Below are 19,749 nucleotides of genomic sequence, written 5' to 3'. Positions count from 1 at the left end.
TGTCTATCTGCATATACGTGCACATGTGTGTGTTTTTGTGCGAGGCAGATGTTCCCCGGGTAGTGCCACTGCTCAGTGTTCACACACACACCGTACTGCGGAAGATTAACCAGCACTTTATTTATCCATTTGCCCCCACCACCACCCCCCAGTACTCCTTAATCCCTGGTAGCAAAGAATAGAGGAGGAAAGGCAAAAGGAGTGTAAAACTAGAGCTAGGTGGCAGAGTTTTGCACCACTCTGGACATACTTCAAAAAGTATTTCTGGTTCGCTGATATTCAATTTAAAATAAAATCACTATAATGTGCTACCTAAAACAACAGCCTGAAAAAAGCAGCCTGTAGTTAATGTAGTTAATTTTAGAAATAGAGTCAAGTTAAAGTAGGAAAGAGTCTACAGTCAGGGCTATGGTTACACAGTCCAGAAATGCACTAAATCGGTAAGCTACACTTGCATTTACTTTTTGTCACTCTGTGTTAACACATGAATATTTTTCTACACTCCCCACTTTCCCAGATCAGTCCACTGTAAAAAACAAAACAAAAAAAACAACCAGAAAATGTGACTTTTTGGGAAATGAATGGTTCTTCAATCATAGCATCATGGTTTTGTTCAATTCTCAAAGTAATGACAGTGGCCAGAGGCTTCTCGGTGGGGACTGGCTGGGTTTTTTTGGACAGAGCCAAACAAGATCCTGCACAGCTCCTCATAAACAGCAGCTGCAGACTGCTCAGTTCCCAGTTCCACCCCGTCCGCCAGCCCAGGAGGGTCCAATCAAAACCAGCCACATTACTCCCTCACTTCGCCTTTGCGTGCCAAGTCTGCTCCGTGTCAGGAGGGGGAAAAAAGCCAGGACGGAACCAAAGAGCGTGCACATACACTGAGCTGTGGATTAAAAGAAAAAATCTATTTACCTGTGTGAACTTTGACCTTGGTGGTACTGCCGCTGTGGTTGCCACCCCCTCCCCCACCCTGCCCTTCATGTATTCCTCTTGCACGGTCGCTCACTGACCCCTCCTTAAGCGGTGATCTGAGGGGAAGGAAGACAGAGGAAAAGGCTGTTAAATTTCTTTTAATGGAATGCCAGGGAGAACCTGGTTCAGACAGAGGACAAATGTATCACAGAGAAATACACCCCGGTGCTGAAAAATGTATGCAGGAAGCCATGAGGGAGTTTGCTATACTGCCCCATTTACTCTACCTCCTAACCCTGCCGGAAAGCCAATGAACCAATGAACAACTGCACCACCTATCACACTGCCGTGACTGTATACTGCAGCAGTCCTGTATGTCCCCCCTCCCCACGCGACCCCACCCCCCACCGTACAGGAACAATGTCCTTCCTAAAGGTTATCAGCAGCCTGGCTCTTTGGTCAGCCCTCATCCTGAGTCCATTACACACACAGCGACGAGATTCACTGCCTTAATACACCTCTCTTAGTCTCTCCTCACTGCTTCGCTGCTCCCTTTACAGGCTGATACAAATCCAGCATAGGCCCAGAACACACACACACACACACACACACAGGTTCTGGGATTAGCCTTCCAGCACATTGCCATTCTGTCTGCTGGCATCTGCAATACACTTCAAATCGATTTGGTGTTTTGAAGTTTCATTACGAAAAAAAAAACTATGAAGAAATACCATATTAGTCTATGATACAATGCTGATTTCAAAACTAAACCCTCTCCCCTCCCTATGCAAGATTTTTTTAGCCAGGCTTTCGACATTAGTACCATAATCAGGTCAAACATTCAATTTGTCCGACACTAATGACCAAATACCTGCTGAACTAATCGCATTTCCATCAACCTCAGCTGTACTTTGTGTCTGGTGCTAATAAGCGAAATGTTGCTTATTTTTGCATGCTAACAGGTTAACCAGGTCAATACTACACTCTAAACATCAGCATCAAACATTGTTACAGTAAACATGTCAGCATGCTGATGTTAGCATTTAGCTCAAAGCACCACTGTGCCTAAGCACAGCCTCATGGGGCCTCTAGCATGGCTGTAGACTCTAGTAGCAGTCATGTTTTAGAATAAGAAACACTTTAGAAGACAGAAGAATTTGGCTATTCAGCACACTTTAAATGTATTTCTTACGTTTAAAATATATGACAATACATTTCAAACATGTTTTATAGTAACACTGGATCAAATGGCTACATGTAATGTGAAAGGGGTCGATTATTACCTGACTCCCTCATCTCTATGGAGCTTTTTAGTATCTCTGATTTCCTGAGTTAACTTCCAGACAGAGAAAGTTAACTGGTCAACATAGTGGGGCATCAAGCAGTTAAAGTGTCAAGTATTTCCCTCAGGAGTTGGTGGAGAACAAAGACAGAGCTAAAAGAAAGTGGATATTGGGCTTTTGCTACAAGAACAACTCCAAGTTGTGTGCCTATGTTGCTGCGTATCGAATAGTACTGTGCTAATAAGTTTGCCATAACTACTTGAGGGAGTGATAATATATCAGTGTTGTGTTTACAGCTTGTTGTCCTGGCCCCAAGTAGCCAACAAATCAATAAATGCAGGTTTAAGTGAAAATCACTAAGACATTAAAACAAAATAACTATCAAAAATAAAGTAAAGAGAGACTTTACGTGACTGTTAGCTTAACTTTTTTTAAACGGTCCCTTTGGGCTCACTGTCTTCTTACTTGACACACAACAATTTTTTGCCACTTGATTAGACAATGCAATAAAGAAGTTGAGAGATGCTTTTTATTTCTTTTAAATTTATTTTCCTCTTCCACTTGTGTGGCTAACTAACTCGAGCAGACACACTGTAAATTGACTGGTACAAAGTCGTTAATCTACATTAAGGTTATAAACAACCCATGATACAAAACCGAAAGACACAACACCAGCATCTGCATCTGCATCATTTTAAGAGACTAACAATTATATCTAGTCTAGTCTTTATCTTACGGCCTTCTGGCAAAGACAGTCACCTAGGAAGAGACACTATTCTCTTTTCTCTCCCATTGTTTCATCACTTACAATCTGGTGCAAACAAGCTTCCTCTGCTTCAGGCTGCTCTTATAGACATTTTCCAAGAGGTACAGTATATATCTTGGCACAGAGTTGAAGACATTTTGACCAGCGGGACACAGCCATTCTTAAAAAACATTGTAAAGTGGAGAAGATTTAATATCGGTAATACTGGAAGGGACTGAATTGTTTTAGTGCATCTTTGTCTGCCCACACCTTAGGTACAGTTTATCTTTTGAAAACATCACACTTGATCAAAATAGAGTTAATAGTACCTCACACACTGAGTGCATTTCCACATGGCAGAACTTTGCTGAAGTTATGATAAAAAGAAGGCGTTCACACTTGATGTTTAAAATGAAAATGTGTGTGTGTGGGGGGGGGGGGGGTTATTCCATACATCTTAGCACCTGCTCATTCATTTCATCCAGGGGAGCATACTGAAGAACACGCTGTGGGAAGAGGAGGTTGATTTTGGACTGAGGCCAAAAAGAAGAGGACAGGGCGGAGGAGAAACCCATAAATACGCAGGGAGGCGAGCAGGTGTCGCAGACAAATGTGATTTACAGGGTCTATGTCCCATACAGTGCTGACAGGTAAGCCTATTAGGTTGATATTACCCAGCTATAACACGCACCGATGGACCCTCTTAAAAACGTGTGTGCAGCGAGTGTGTAAAGGTTATGGGTTTAAGAGAAAGATTATAATATCACATTGTTAAGCTGGCCATACATTACGTTCTAAAAAATTCAATTATTATATTAAGGCAGATTTTTCATTGATTTAATTCATTCTGTTACATCTTTTTTCAAGGTGACGTCATTTAGCAAACCATTCAAGGGAGATATGTTTAGCATCCTTAAGGTTGGTAAATAACAATATGTTTTTTTATTACAGCCTACACTGGAAGAGCAAAACTGGGTAAATGTTTTTCCTCATATTCTGAAATGACATCAGGCTTCAAAGCCAAAGAGTGAGAGAGAGAGCTAAATACTGAGATGGCAGTGCATGTCTGCATATTGGAAACTGCCGGGGAGCAATCACTGAAGAATGCAAACGTTTATGAGAAACTAAATGCACTAGAACATCGAGCGGAGATCTGCAATCGAGTTTCACTTGTAATACCGCATGAGAGACACGAGACTACAAGAAAATTGCTACCACTTGAGCAGCACACTACAGATGGTGTTGAGAGCAACACAGCACAAAGCAATGTGTTCCTTAATAATGTGGTGAATATTGCAGTGAAAAGCTGAGTGCTCCGTACTTGCTTTTGCAGACTCCAGCTTTTTTTTTTTTTTTTCCCTGTCAGAAGTGTGAACTCTTTCATCCCGGATATAAGAGGCTGCGGTAAAATCCTCAAAGAAACTAATCGTGTTAAATGAGGTCTGTGTCTGTATCTATGACTTCTGAGTGTGTGTGTGTGTGTGTGTGTGTGTGTGTGTGTGTGTGTGTGTGTGTGTGTGTGGGCTGGTGGGGGGGTTATAGGTGCCTCTGAGAGACAAAAAATTCCTGTCGCCTTTGAATCTAAACTCTGTGTCAACTCTCCACTCGAGCCGGTCGTCTCCTGTTTCATAATCGTGCTTGGTATTACTCTTCAATCCTGGTAATCGTATCTGATGATGTGGCTGCTCATTGACTGAGGTAAACCAATTTTCTGTGCAAAGTCTTTAAAGTATTTCAAATGCTGGAGATGACAAAGCCCAAGTTTGCCTGTTAAAAGCCCTTAACACCACAACGTTTACTTTAGCTTCCTGGGGGGAATCCTAGTCCCAAGCGGCTGCTCAAGTCATACAGACAGACTCACTCACACGTGCACGCACGCACATCTTATCATCCAAGGCTGAGGAAGCAGGAGAGCTATAAAAGCCGACCTCATCTCCTTAAAACAGGCAGGGCTGTCCCTGGGCGTCTTAACACAACTCATCAACTGTTAAACCAGAGAGAGGCAGAGCAGTAAAAATCAATGCCCCCCAACACGGCAAACAGCAGTCAATGATGTTAGGTGGAAGAGGAAAGAGCGAGAATTTGCAGCAGCGTCTCGAGCTGTAAGGAGAAGCGAGGAGGAGGGAGAGGAGGAAGAAGAAAAGTCCATGTTAAGCTAAAAGCGGCAGGCTAATATATGTAATTGATTACCTCTATGCAAATAGAAGAACTCTAAAAACCAGAGAATGCAATTTAAAGCAGCAGAGTCTCTGAAATCGATTGGCGCTGTGAGTGAGAGAAGCCATTTCCCTCTAGCCAAGATAAAACACTTTACTAGGAGCTGTCAGATACTTATCAGGAGGAAATTAGCAGAGGAATACCATTTTCCCAAAACAAACAGGTCAAGTGTTTCTCCCCCTCCTTGAGTGGTCTCTCCCTCTCCTTCACTCTCACCCACTCTGATATCATCATCTGTTATTTCCTCCCGTTTAAATGCCAACAGTGAAGAGGCCGGGGCTGCATTTCATTCAAACAGATCATTTGTAAAAAAAAAAAAACACGCAGGCAGGCCCTGCGCGCCGGCAGGAGCAGGTTGTTATTTGAAACGGAGAAGATGAGGTCTCCAGTTTGCCTCGGCTCCCGGGAGCAACCCCAGAGCCTGCCAGCGCCCGCACGTACACACTGACGCAAGTCCGTCCTGAATCTCCGAGCCAGATCTCACCAAAACACTATTTGCGTTTTTGGCCTGCAGTCTGTGTTCTTGGCTGAAAAAAAAAAAAAGGAAGAAAGAAAACACACATAGAACAGAGCACAAAGAGATGTGACGAAGGCAGCAGCCCACACAAGACAGCCTCGTCAGAGAGAGAAGAGGGCAGCTCGGCGTCAACATCAACACCGGTTCTGCAGTCATCGCTCAGCAGGTAATTATGATAACAACGTGTTCCCTAGGCAGCTTCTCTCTGATTTAGTTTCCGAGCACTTACCCTTCCTAAAATCTCCTCCTGATAACATCTGATATGATTACAAAGTCAAGATCCTTTTCAAGGAGCGCCCACTTATGTGCCTCTAATTTGGTGTATAGTAACTCTCCCTCTTGTGACTACTCAATGATGCTTCTCATCTTATTGTGTATGCTTAGTTAAGACGTAGCACCATTCGGATTTTCATAACATTTCGGAAAATGCCATGACATAAATGAACCTCACCTACCAACACCATCTGTTATTGAGCGCTCTGCTGCCTGCTATTACGTTCAATTGTAAACACAGCCTTGCCCACATGGGGGAAATACATCATTTCATTGTGTCTGTTATCATCCAGGTTTAACAGTGGGAGTCTGGCCCTGGATGGAGTCAGTGGAGTTGACCCTGTGATTACCTCTGTGATGCGGCATTTTCCTTGGCTGTCATCACAGCCGACCCCTTAAACAGCCAGCGCTGCTCCGCAACAGGGCTAGGCTGTTGACATACTGAAGACATTTAAGATAATCCCGGAGATGTCTCTGTGTTTTCCAAGATTACATCTTCAAAGGGGAAATGCGGCCGGCAGCCTCTACTTGAAAGGGAGGGAGATGCAGAGGGCTCTTGTTCTGAAGGAGGGGGTGGAATAGCTCAAGAATGCAATCATGGTTTTGGAGTGGAAGAAGGCCTGTCCTGGCTAGCTAAGCTGGCAGGAGGGTGAGAGGATAGGGAGGGTGGGCGGGTGATGGGAGAGGAATCAGACCTGAGAGAGAAAACACACCTGTTGAGGTAAAGAAAGGACTCTCACCTGTGTGACCTGACAAAGGCTGTAAATCACACTGCTCATCTATGGCCCGGCCCTGCCTTTTATTGTTTGGCAGACTGTCGTGTTAAGGTAAAATGGTCAGGTTTAAAGGGCAAAATACACACAATACACAAGAGTTCACAGAATGAACTGAGTGATATTAGCCTAAATGCAATTACTTTACTCATTTTCAAGTATTTTCTATGGATCAACAATAATAGGGATATACTTCTTTCTTTCTTTTTCTCTGTTTAATTCACACAACGCTAGTTTTTTTGTAAGTACTGATAAGTACTTTTCAGTCTGTGACAAACATGAATAGTTTCCTCTGTGGCTCTGAAGGGAGCTCTCTGAATCTGAAGAATAATCCTGATGATGTCACCAGGTTAATTCTCTGTTTGGGATTGAAGACAACAAATTGACAACAGAAAGCCTGTGTTACAAACTAGGGTTTGGAGTTTAAAAGATGTGTGAATTATACAGAAAGGATGCTTTGACTTTTACAATGGCCTGAAAGTTTGGGTTGGTCTCACCCTCTGCTAAATCAATTCTGACCATTCTGAATGGCCACCGACAGAAGGCTCCTGAGACTGTGTTTCAGGTCTATCCCCATTAGTATGGGCTCAGTCTTAAAGTGATATTTTTGATTAAAAATGTGACAAAGCGTGGCATTTGCCAAGCAGTGAAGTTAGAGTTAGTAATCCCTGAGGGACGTTTTTTCCGCTGCATGTGACCCATCTTGACTATTCAGGACTTTAGGCAACTTCCTGGTCCCTGGGCACTGTACTGTGGGTTCTGTAACTCCAGTGAGGATGACTTTACTCCTGCATAGCGTCCCCCTGACGGTTCTCACGCACAGTGTGCTTTACAGCATCATCACAAAGCACTTTTAGATACTTTGCATGACATCTGTTTTACAAAACCCACACAAATTACTAAGGAAATATTAAATAAAAGCAAGAAATTATGACTCATATCTGCAATAAATGTCAGCAGTGACGTCCTCTGGCTGTGAGCACCTCTTAATGACTCACGGTGTCTTCGCTAACGTGCTCTGACGGACACAGAAATCACTCAGCAGTATCCTTTTCAGCCACTCGACGGCATTGTGCTAACGTTGGTACTAATTATAGGACAGGAGTATTTTGACACAGAACACGGGGGAGAACTTGTGAAGAACACAGAACCAATAATAGCAATTTCTACTACAGCAAGAAGCAAGCAAAATCTTTATGCCTTTTCTCTGCCGAGTTCTCAGCTGGCTCGGTGACATCATCAGTGACTCAGCGACCAGAGCCCAGAGCTGGGATCAAAAAGCACAGAGTGAGGTCTGTCTATTATCAGCTGCACATACTGTATACCATGAGAAGGCACAAACACCCAAACAAAGAGGCACTCAAGTCACACAACCACCAGAAGGCTATGTTTGAGCCACAGAAGAAAGATAGACTGAAGAAAACAAATATGTCATCAGCAGGATGCCGGGACTGGGCAGACGAATCAGTTGAATCATAATTGAATCATAAAACTTATTTTAGAATGTGGACCAATAAACAGCGATGGGAGCGTAGATAGACAAAAGCAGCAGCAGCATTAGGTACAGCGTGGTTCCTCTGAGCGAGCTCTGCGGTGGGCCCCTCCTCCGTCCCTCCAGCCTCACTGGCCACGGTTGAAAAATTAATGCAGCAAACTGACAACACTTAGGGCCTCCCTCTCTCTCCCCCCTCCCCATGTACCAAACAGGATCAATTACCAAAGCAGGGCTCCACTCAGTAGCGCTAAAGAAACAAGAGGCACTCTCCATCACAGCTGTGTGTGTGTATGTGTGTGTGAGGTTCAGGCAAGCTTATGATGAGCAGAAAGAGAAGGAGGAGGTGGTAATAGTCTGTTTGCTTCTCTCTAATGACAGCAGCAGAGTGGATTAGTGAGCCTCCTTACCCATCAGCATCACTCCTCCCAGTAAGTGACAGAGCATGTAAATAACCAGTTGTGGCCACTAGCAGGAAGAAAGAAAAGAGGGAGACGGGGATACTAATAAACCGAGAAAGTCTAAATGTGTGTTATGTGCGTGTCTGAGCGTTTGCGTCCGCGCGCCTTCATTTGTATGCAGGTGGGGATTTAGAGGAGTTCCATTTCTACAACATCAGCCAAGTTATTCAAATGCAGCACATGTGACTGGAGAGGATAACATAAAGAAAGGCATCAGCAGAAATGGCAGCACGCAGTAATCCCCCGGCCAGGCCACTTGTGTTTGCCACGCAGGCAGGCAGCGCTGTCAGTGGCAGCACCCATACAGGCCTTATCAGTGGCAGCCATAGGGCTCCTCTAATAACCCTGCTGATGCTCTGCGGTGCAAGGACAGACAGGGAAACGGACAAACAGACAGACAGGCAGACAGGTTTCACTTCCCACTTAAAGAAAGAGCCTGAGCGCCAGGTATCAGCCTGTCGCTGTATGTGTGCATTTACTCATTTCCCTCACTTTGCAGCGTGTAATGTTCTGACAGCTTCATACATGTCAACTTTCATCTAAATGCACTCCAGTGTTGATGGCCGCGCCATCTATTAACCCCCCCCACACACACACACATTCATGACAGCGTTGTCTAAACTCATGCTGGCACTCCAGCCCCAGTAGGAACATATCTGACTCCAGCATCATTATCGCCATTCAAAAGGTCAAGCACAGTGCTCCCAGCCTCTTCTTTGTGATTAATGCCTTTGTGCTATTACCTCTGTTCACGTTAATCTCCATCTGTAAATCTAATCACACCGCCTCACCATCTCAGCTCCTGATGCTCTCAGGACAGAAGCCGTGGCCGACGGGAAACAGCTTATTTAAATACACCACTGTTGACACAAGATGGGCAGCACACGGTGTCCCGCCGCCGATCAGGGCGCAGATAAGAACAGCCGTCACTTTATCGTTGTTACCATTTACTGTCTCCGTCTCCATCTTTACATCCTTTCCTCTTGATATACTTTTCATACGTCCAGGAGCATTTTTATTGGCTCATCTCAAAAGACTCAGGTTGTTGGAACAAAACAATGCAGACACAGTGCTGTAGGACATTTGTAGTCAATAAATAACTCAAATATTGACACGAATAAATGAAGGTGTCACTCAGATGACGCAAAAAAAAGGAGGAGCATCATCAAATAGAAGCGATGCCATTTACGTGAGCCAATAGTCTATACCTTCAGAGAGGCTCCACAACCAATTGAAGCGTCACAAAAACATCTACTCTGGCGTGCCTTGAAGCAGCCTCGGAGCACTTTGAGCAGAGTGGCCGGACACGGCTGCCACATGCAGAGTAAAGACTTAATCGGGTCTCCTGTGTGGATGTACGGCAGAATTCCCTCTGCAAGGGCTGATGGGAACCTTGGCGATGACACAGAGAAGCCTGCAGGCCTGTCAGCTCGTCTCCATGCAGCTCAAATCAGCACTCAGCTCCGGAGAACTTCTACTGCTGCACTGACACGCACTCATACACTGCCTGACACGAATCTCCAGCATCACTTCAAACATCCACTCAGTCTCTCAACATCATACTCGACATGTGGCGTGTGTGTGATTCTCACCATAAATCATCGCCGGCTGAATCATTGTAGCTATTAAATGAGATATTGTGGTGCACACGAACCATCTACAAGATATGAAGGAGATCAGCAATGTTTAGCATAAAACAGCTGGACCTGTTAAGTGTAAAGGTTATATTAAGTTTATTTGGCACGAAATGTTTAATTGACAGTATGATGTGCAAATGTATGCAATCTAACCTAATATCTAAACTTAAAAAAACTTATATCAGTTCCAGACGTACAGTTTTTTTATTCAATGAATAAAACATAAACCTGATATGATAATATCAATGGGAATTTTCTAATTTATGTCTTAGAAGTCTAGAAACACTTCCCTTTGATGAGAGCAGATAACAGCAACAAACAGATTCTAATTGTTGCAATCTGTTGCAAGCATCCCCTTTAAAATGCACAACATACAAGCCCAGGATGAGGAGAGTTTTAAGAAATCAATACAAAGCCCTAATTCCTTTGACAGATATTATCAACTCAAGATTTCAAGATGGTGACTGATATTTTATGTGCCACCAAAATGCAAGGAGAGAGCTTTTAATAATTGATGGCGCTGGAGCAGGGAGATTTTTAACCGCTCTCCTCTTGTTATCAATCATTAATGGAGTTTCCATCAAAAACACTTCAACCCCTCAAGTATCAAATCTCTCTTGAAGGTGGAGGGCCCACATTCAAACATCCCACTTAATCAAAGGGCACACAATGTGCTCTCCCTTTCTCTCATTTTCGCTTGCGCAAATTAGGATAATAACAGCACAAATTGCAAAATTGTTCACAGCGCAAGTGTAAAAGTAGGCATTTTAGCTGGGGTCTTCTTGTGAGTGATGAGGGTTAATGGGAAAATTCTAAATGTTTAAATCACAGGGGGGGAAAACAGCGTTTTTATTTTCTTTCTCTCTTTGCTGTATATATGCAAATCTGTTTAAAGCTTGATCTATCTATCCGGCTCACTCTGCTCTGTAAAGCTGCAAGGCCTGCCTGGTCAAAGTCACACAGGACACGATGTGCATCAGCGACACTCACAAAGAGCTGTAATACTGCTGCTACCCTTTAAAACAAGCACAAGGTTACACACAGCGCTGTATGTGCACTTATAATAAAGATGCACAAACACACACACACACACACACACCAGAGTCAGCTAGAGTTTACTGCTTTGGACCGACTTTAAGGGATCAGCCAAGATCCGTCTATCTCAAAGTCCACCACCCAGCTGGGGTTACATTGTGTAAAATGTACTTATATCACTGCAGCATCTTCTCCAGCAATCCCACAGCCTCAGATGCCACATACACATCACACACACACACTAGCCTACATGAGCACGGCAGCTAAGTGATAGCAGAAATGATAGAGTATTCCTAATTACCCATCAAGATGGTTTTGACAGTGTTCTGTGTGCCAGTGATCAGTGTCATGGCACAGCGCCAGCAGCGTCTCGGTTCTGTTTGATTTGTAGCTGCAGCTGAGTAGCGGGTGCTATACCAGGAGAGCTGCAGTGGCACTCTCTTTCACTTTCTCTCCCTCCCTTTCTCCTGCTGTCACATCCCCCCACCACCACTTCTCTCACTACCCCCCCCACACACACACACACACACACACATCCTCGTACTGTCCTGTTTCACTGGACCGACCTTGCCTGTCATCAGTATAAAACACCTTTTCCAGGCTGCTGCATAAAAGGCGCACGGTGAGGACACTAAGAGGGTTCTGTTGGAGAAACTTATAGCTTGAAGAGCTGAGGTGCAAAAGTGAGCAGGATGCATCTGGATTTAGGGAGCCATGGCTCTACTTGTATTTAAACATGGGTAGAGAAGTACAGTGCTGAGATGATCAGATGTTTACAGGATTAATCGATTGACAGATCATTTATTGACAACGACTTTAATAACCCAGTCAATTATCAAGCAACAAGACTAAGTCTACAATCTACATGCTCAGGCACAGCAATGCTTTGAGCTCACAGGCTCACAATGACAATGCTAACATGATGAAGTATAGCAGTTATAAAAGGTATAAGGTATAATATTTACAATATTTACCATGTTCACCACCATTGTTTAGCTTGTTAGCATGCCAACAGTTTTGCAGGTATTTGGTCAAAAACCAAAGCATTGGAAATGTATGTTTTGATCACGCCGATAAAACGATCACCTGTTATTACAATTCATCCCGAAAGAGACTTGAATGAATTTACAAACTTTCATGGAAAACCATTGCCAAAGACATATTTTTGGACAAAAAAAAACAAAACATGAGGACATCACTGTACCCAAAAACCAACAGACTAACTGTAAATAATGTAACTGCTAGTTGCAGCCTTACTTAATAAAAAGAAAATAAGAACCTATAAAAAGGTTTGTGTGGAGGATGTGCAGTCACTGATGTAATGAGATACATTATGACAGTGCAAAATAAGATACATCAAGGTGAATGGGTGTTATTGAGCACAAACACGAACCTATTAAAGAGTGATTTATACAGTGTAAGCATACTGTGAGCCTTGGCTATGGCACTGTAAGTGAACAGAATTAATGCACAGAGCCAGCCAGCTAATATTTGCTTAGTGAATGTTATCTGAAATTTGCAGCGCAGCTAGTTTCTTTAATGTCTTTAAAGTGTGCCCCCGACTTTGTCTGGTCATATTGCTTAAACAAGTGCAACAGTGCTACTGACGGGCTGGTCCATTACAGTGGTCTAGTATATTAACTCACATAGTATAACCGCTTTGTAATGACCATATGTAAACAGTTATTTTTACTCCTACTGTGATCTGCTCTTGAAGAAGCATTGACATTCACATCATGGAGCCATCATGGGCTTGGGGTCCTGCCAACTAAGTGTCACAGGTCAATTATCCTTCAAAAGATAACAGCCGTGTCTGCCATTTATCTAATCTCGGCCTGATTTCCATCGCAGTGATTTATACTAAGTAAACAAGATGTTACGATATTCATTTTGAAAGAGGACAGGCGTCATAAAGGGGACTAATCTGCTCGTCACACATGCTAGCCTTCTACTTTGTGACTGTGCTGACTCACATGAGACACTGTGAATCAAAGCAGCTTCAGATTCAGTGACTCAGGAGCTTTGTAAAGCTGACTATTCCCGAGGCTTTGAGTTCATCAAATGGGTCTACCGCTTTATCTTAAAGGACCATACCAGAGGTTTTGTAGCATGGTTCCAGACCTCTGAATCGCTGCCCACATCTTGGATTTTATCAGAAAATAGCGATAGAAACAAATGGGCCCAGAAATTGCAACAAATGAGATTGATGCAGCTGCACAGGTTGTTGTAAATCGACTTAAATTACAACTCTTAAATATGCTAATTCCTTAAATAAACATAAGCAATTTCTAAACACTATGGTGCCAACTGAAAATCATGTCAATGAGATGCATCAGTCACTGCTGACTGGTTAGAGGAAAATAGACAGAAAACAACAAACATTAACATAATGTCATGCAGAATAATGAAGTGCAAACAAAACGGCAATTCAGTCTAAATATCAGGCTATCGGTTTTGCATCCTGAGCCCCTTAACTATAAGACATACTTCAAATTATTACCAACCATTTTATAAGCACATTATAAGTTTATAGAGGTTTCCTTTCCCTGCCTTTCAGACAGCTTTTGGTGCCCATCAATTCAACTTAAAAGTCAACTAAGAGAAAGTAAAAACTTATTTAAGATAGACAATCCATCACAGAGTCAGTGTAACCTTTATGTCTTTTTTTTTTTTTATCAAAGATTTTAGTTGCAAACAAGGACCATTTTCAGAACTTTCCAACATCTGAGAGTGTTCAGTCATATTCTGAAAAGTAACGCACTGACAAGCTGCGTTGTCAGAAAATCAAATCAGAATGGTAAGTTAGCAGACATGGATGTGACAAGGAGCATGTGGATTTAGATCTTTCTTGCTTGATAAAGGTTGCTCTTGAATCTCAGATGTTGTAGCATCTTCAAACGCAGCAGCAGGAGGAGTTTGTAATCTCTGCTGTCAAATGCATCACCATGTTCAAATAATGTAACTTAAGGGCAACTACATTCTCCATGTACTGTGGTGGATTAGCGATCTCAATCAAGTTTCAACTTCATAATTCGGTGAAATTAACAGAAACAAATGGCGGCCTAGAAGGCAGGAAATCAATCTAAAACAAAAATATATGTACATGTAAAATACAGTGATTTGTAGTTACAACATGCAAAAAAACTGGTATGGGCCTTTGATAATGACAGTCCCTCTTCAACATTTCACATTATCTCATGAACATCTAAGCTGAGCATTTACCAGCCTTGTCACTTGGCATGAATTCACCTGTTTTGAGGGAAAAGCTACCTCTGCAACACCAATAAATGTCAAAACACTGAGCGGGATCAATACACAGCCATTAATCTCTCAAGAAGGTATGTGAAGTCTCAAACTTGGCAGACACTGTGTATGTCAATCCACAGTTACACTCTCTAACACAACTGAACAGCCACAATTAACACCCTATTATTCATTCTGTCATTGGTTTTGTCATTAATGGCACTGCCCCAGGCACAGAGATCCAGTTTAACTGTCAAAATCCGTCTTTCAGATCAGCTGCACATCACTGCAGCTGACAAACAGCCTGATAAAACCAGCATTTCGCCCTGCTCTCTGCACCTGTGAGTCCAAGAAAGAGCTTTATGAGGAAGACATGGGACACTGCCAGCCCAGTTTGACTTAGTGCTGCAACAGTCCAAAAGACAGACGCTCCGCATACAGACAACAAACAGCTTAATACCCTGGCGTGTGCGCGGCAGTGTGCTATGAACATTTTAATGAGAAAGACAGAGAAACATAGAGACCAAAACACAGAGATAGAGCCCTCAGATTGTCTCCCACGGTGTCTGGACTGGCGACTGCTACTCTTCATGACCCCGATGCTTCGAGCCACAGATCGGATCAGGGACACTGTGCGACAGATGTCTGCCCTGGCGCTCTGTTCCAGGCATGAGTGCTGCTGGCACACACACCAAAGAAGAGGGGGGTTGGGGGGAGGGCTAAAGGGAGAGAACGGGGTGAGCACAGAGGAGAAGATGGATGGCACAAAAAAGGAGTGGAGAGGAAGGAAACAGAGAGAAAGAGGACAACCGGAAGGAGGAGGGAGCCTGCCCTCGGAAATCAGACGTCACACCAAGAAGGCCTCACTGGCGGGACGAGGTCTACTCTGTCATGTTTCTGTCAGACAAGTTTGGTCAGAAAGTGAAACTACAAGTTTAGACATACCTCAAGCTAGGACTCTCACTATTACTGACCTGGGGGAGGAACAGGAGACCTCATATGCACTATATACACAATTAGTGCTCTTATATATTATTATATATAATATTTCGGCACAAGCAGGAATGTTCTTCCACACCAAATAATGAACTTCTGCAGATGCAAACCTTGTGTCTGAATCTACAATAGAAAAGGCTGATAAAATTGAAGAAGAGAGTGTTCAGAAGCCATTGATGCCTCCACACAAAACTCAGCGTATGACCTCCACACAATGACTCTCCCACTCTACTTTGGCTTTGAGGAGCAACATGCAAAAAAAGAAGATGAGAAGAAGAAGGGAGCTAATTATAGCCTCACAGCAGGATGGCCAGAAACAAAACTTGATTATCATCATCGTCAAGAAGGCACAAAGGAAACCTGCTGCCTCCCCTCTTCCACCACAATCCAATAGAGAGGCTTTTAGCCTTCGTAATGATTTACAAAGTGACAAGTCAAACAGATTTACTGTGACAGCCTGAAAGGGACCAGCACGAACACCATTATTGCTCACGTGACCAGACCTCCTAGCCCTTCTCCTATTCCCCTTTCCTCTGCCACCTCCTCTCTCCCCTCCCGCCCGTTCCAGGGGACAGCGAAGAATGAGGCTCGCTCAATGAAGGCAGGCAACAAGCCTATTCAATCACCCCCCCCTCAACACGAGCTCCCTTCAAACGAGAGGGAAAAGCTCTGCTTTGTGGAAGTTAGTTACTTAAAGCGGCAGAGCCCCCAGATAAGGATCTGGTCACGGAAAACTTGTGGCACAGAGTAAATGGAGATACCTTTGTACAATTTTAACACCATTACCCAAGGTTTATCAGATTTAATGAGCCATGAATGTGAAGTGAAATTTTCAGCTTGCAGGAGCAGCTGACAACATTTCCACAGCAGCCTTGGCCCTTCCAGTGGCCATGAAACACTACTAAAAACACTTATTAACCTGCAAAGGAGGATCATTAAAAATGGAAAACATTAGGCAACCATTGCACCACACTTTGCATTATTACTTTTTGAATAAAGGAATTGCTCTTTCTGCTCTGGTTTTCCATTCATATTCATTGAAAGGTATCTTTTGTAACCTGAGTGACAGAAACTACATTTAATTTTCATTTCCACAGCCCTGAAATATGGAGCAAATTTATGTTTAAGTAGCATTAGTCCCGCACGGCCTGAGACGCTTAGCCTGGTGCAGTCATCTTTTTTTTTTTTCCCCTCTCCTTTTTCTGGAAGGTGAAAAACACCTTAGCTGTTCCAAGCTTTGAAAACAGAGCCACCCCTAAAACCATCAGAGCTGGCGGCAGAGAGATGTGTGCAGAGAATTCTCAAGGAGCAGAGACCCTCAGGCTACGCAGATTCTGTTTCCCCCTTTCTGGCTTCCAAAAACAAAGGAATTCCAGAGAAAATCAGGGCAGGACCTCACCCCGAGCCAATGCTGCTGCTGCTGCTACAACCCCCCACCTTCTTTTTTTTTTTTGCTCTCACACACACACACACACACACACACACACACATACACACACACACACACACAGACACACACACAAACACACAGCAAAGCAAAGGTGATTTCATGCAACCATCAATGAGACATACCTCCTCTCTTGTTATACAACCATGCTGATGTGATTTCGGGGGAGACATGACAAGGAGAAGAGGGGTGTGTGTGTGTGTGTGTGTGTGTGTGTGTGTGTGTGTGTAAATGTGTGGGGGTAGGTAACACACTGTTTGGCCCAAATTCATAATTCAGCCATGTCTGTCTGCTGCTGTTGTTGTTGTTGTTGTTGTTGACCAATGCTGACCAGCGCAGACTTCACCATCAAGACTGTAGCCAGACATTTTAGTGGGATATTGAGCAACAGCCTCAAGATGTTGTGGGTCAGTCCCACTCCCCCTCTCTCCTCTATCCCCCCCCCAACCACCACTTCTCCAGAGTCAGACATGAAACGTGTGATGTCCTCACGTGTATCTTTAACAATGTCAACACATGCCATTCAGCTTCCACTCAGCTCCCACCGGGCAGCCAAGTAAAGGTTACAGGATGGCTGCGAAAGCAATATGGCTGAGATGTGTAATAACTGTATTAGCTGCTGCTAATGTACGTAATCTGGAGTAATGGGTAGTTGTTGGGATAGGAGCACACTCAGGGGCTCTTAACACGTTTCATTACTTCTTTCTACTGGATATGTTAGTTGAAAAGTGACTGAGGAAATGTGAAAAAATAAAGCAATCTAGGGTGTTTTCAAAATAAAAGTTAGCAAGTTACTTAGAAAAAATGCTAATCTTTCTTGTGGAGTGTTAAAAGTACAAACTATTACAACAAAGTTAAAACAAGACTAAAGCCAGAGGATCAGCAGAGTCATTAGCATTTATCAGCTTGGAGCTACGGATGTCTGTACACAATTTCACTTAATCGAATAGTTGTTTAGATATTTTCAGTCTGGACTAAAGTGATTCAGTATCATTCCACGAGGCGAAAAGTGCGAGTGAGTTAGACATTTTTTCTGTGCAGACCATTCCTCTTCTTGTCACTGAGACATTTAACAGTGTTTTTGGAACTGCAAAAATAAATGGAGCATCAGATCTGGATCTGATGAAATCCACTGCCTCTCCCTCACCCTGTGTGCCTCACCTCACTCATATCTCAGAATTTAGTCATTTCTACAAAATGTATACTGCAAAGGATGCTAGATATGCAAAACACGTACATCAAAACATATTTAAGATCAAGTAAAAAATGTGTTTATTGCCAATACTTTCAAAAATGTATGTGATATGTCTTTATTTGTTAAATGCAATCTTTAGTATGTAAAATCAGAAATCTCTTTGCTTCTATTGTTTCTCGCACACATATTTGTGAATAGTAACCCAGCATCCTTTAAAATCATAAAACACAGGGACCCTTGCTGTTTTGTCAATAATGTTTGCCAGATAATTAAAGAGCCCTGGGAGACAATGATAAACATTGTTTAGAGGCTGATCCCTGGCAAGCACCAAGCAGTGTATCATTGCTGTCTCCGGAATACACACGATTAGCCCGCTCTCATTACTGATATGATAAATGACGGCTTCCACCGTGGCTTTGGCTTGCTGGGAGGACGTACTTGTAACATGGAGATTAGGAAAAAAAGTAGTGAAACACATTGCTCCAGTAAAAGACCGGGGATAAACGAGAGAGATGGGTTATCTGCAGTGCGATTGTAGATAATGTTTGTGATATTTACAAAGTCAGGTCTGCAGCCAGTTATAGTACTTTCAACCATATCTTATAAATTGCTGAGATCACTGTTTAATAAAGTGGACTTCTTTATTTGTTTCTCTCCTCACCACAGTCCCACCTTCTCCATCTCTCTCTCTCTCTCTCTCTCTCTCTGTGAAGTTAATGCTGCAGCTCAGCCCCGGCCCACCAGCCCGTCTCTCTTTACAGTAGCTGTATCCACACAGAGGTTTAAAATATGCCCCTTTATCTGAGCCGCCCAGGCGGGAAAATGAAAGGGATGTCAGTCCTTAGAACCCTGGGAAAGCGCCTGGCTCAACCGCCAGTGTCAAAACCAAGGGGAGGGCACCAAGCGGGCAAACACACTGCACACAGTAATAGACTTTTTCTGTCACTGAGCAATGTCGAAAAGCAGTAAGAAAACAGTCTTAGTAGGGTAGTGGAGCTCAAGATTACATGCCAATATGGTTTGAGAGGCTCTCCATAACAACCACAACTAGCTTCATTAACAGACCAAAAGCGCATGTGAAAAATCAACAGCTTGTGTGCAGCCTTCCCCTTGTCTGCAAAAATACTTATTTGCATGTTAATATGCACCTCTGCAGAGAAAAATGAAAGACACTGCTCGATATCCAGCACATTTCAGCCTTTGCACTCTATGCATGTGTAAGAATTAGTGTCATGTGAGAGCAAATATTGCACGATTGCGTTTCCCCCTCATAACTGACATCGCAGGCGAAGAATAAATGCTGTCCCTTTGCATTAGTAAATCCTGGTTAATTTACTTTGTCGGAAAACAAGGAAGTATGCATCCCTGGAGGCCATGTTGGAGACGATTCGACCGCCTTCAGAGAATCTCTGCCATCACTCTCCATCTCCCACGCAACCTCCACCAGAAAATCAACATCACCGTGCACTCTGAGAGACAACAGTGCCGACTAGACAAGAGACTGTTTATAGCACAAATGA

General features: G+C 43.3%; 1 protein-coding gene across 5 annotated transcripts in view; it reads right to left on the bottom strand.

Annotated features, from left to right (window-relative positions):
* The window catches only part of zmiz1a (zinc finger, MIZ-type containing 1a), a 98,728-nt gene that overhangs the window by 73,773 nt on the left and 5,206 nt on the right, over positions 1-19,749 (bottom strand). For 4 of the 5 annotated variants that reach the window (XM_051426997.1, XM_051426952.1, XM_051426963.1 and 1 more), the window contains exon 2: positions 916-1,031. The exons of the other annotated variant lie outside the window; for it this stretch is intronic. The gene's annotated coding sequence lies outside the window, so the exon portion shown is untranslated. The remainder of the gene's footprint in view (positions 1-915; positions 1,032-19,749) is intronic. 5 annotated transcript variants of the gene reach the window in all.

The sequence above is a fragment of the Dicentrarchus labrax genome, unplaced genomic scaffold, assembly GCF_905237075.1.
Source record: "Dicentrarchus labrax unplaced genomic scaffold, dlabrax2021, whole genome shotgun sequence".
NCBI lineage: Eukaryota > Metazoa > Chordata > Actinopteri > Moronidae > Dicentrarchus > Dicentrarchus labrax.
This window is presented reverse-complemented; position numbering and strand designations above follow the sequence as displayed.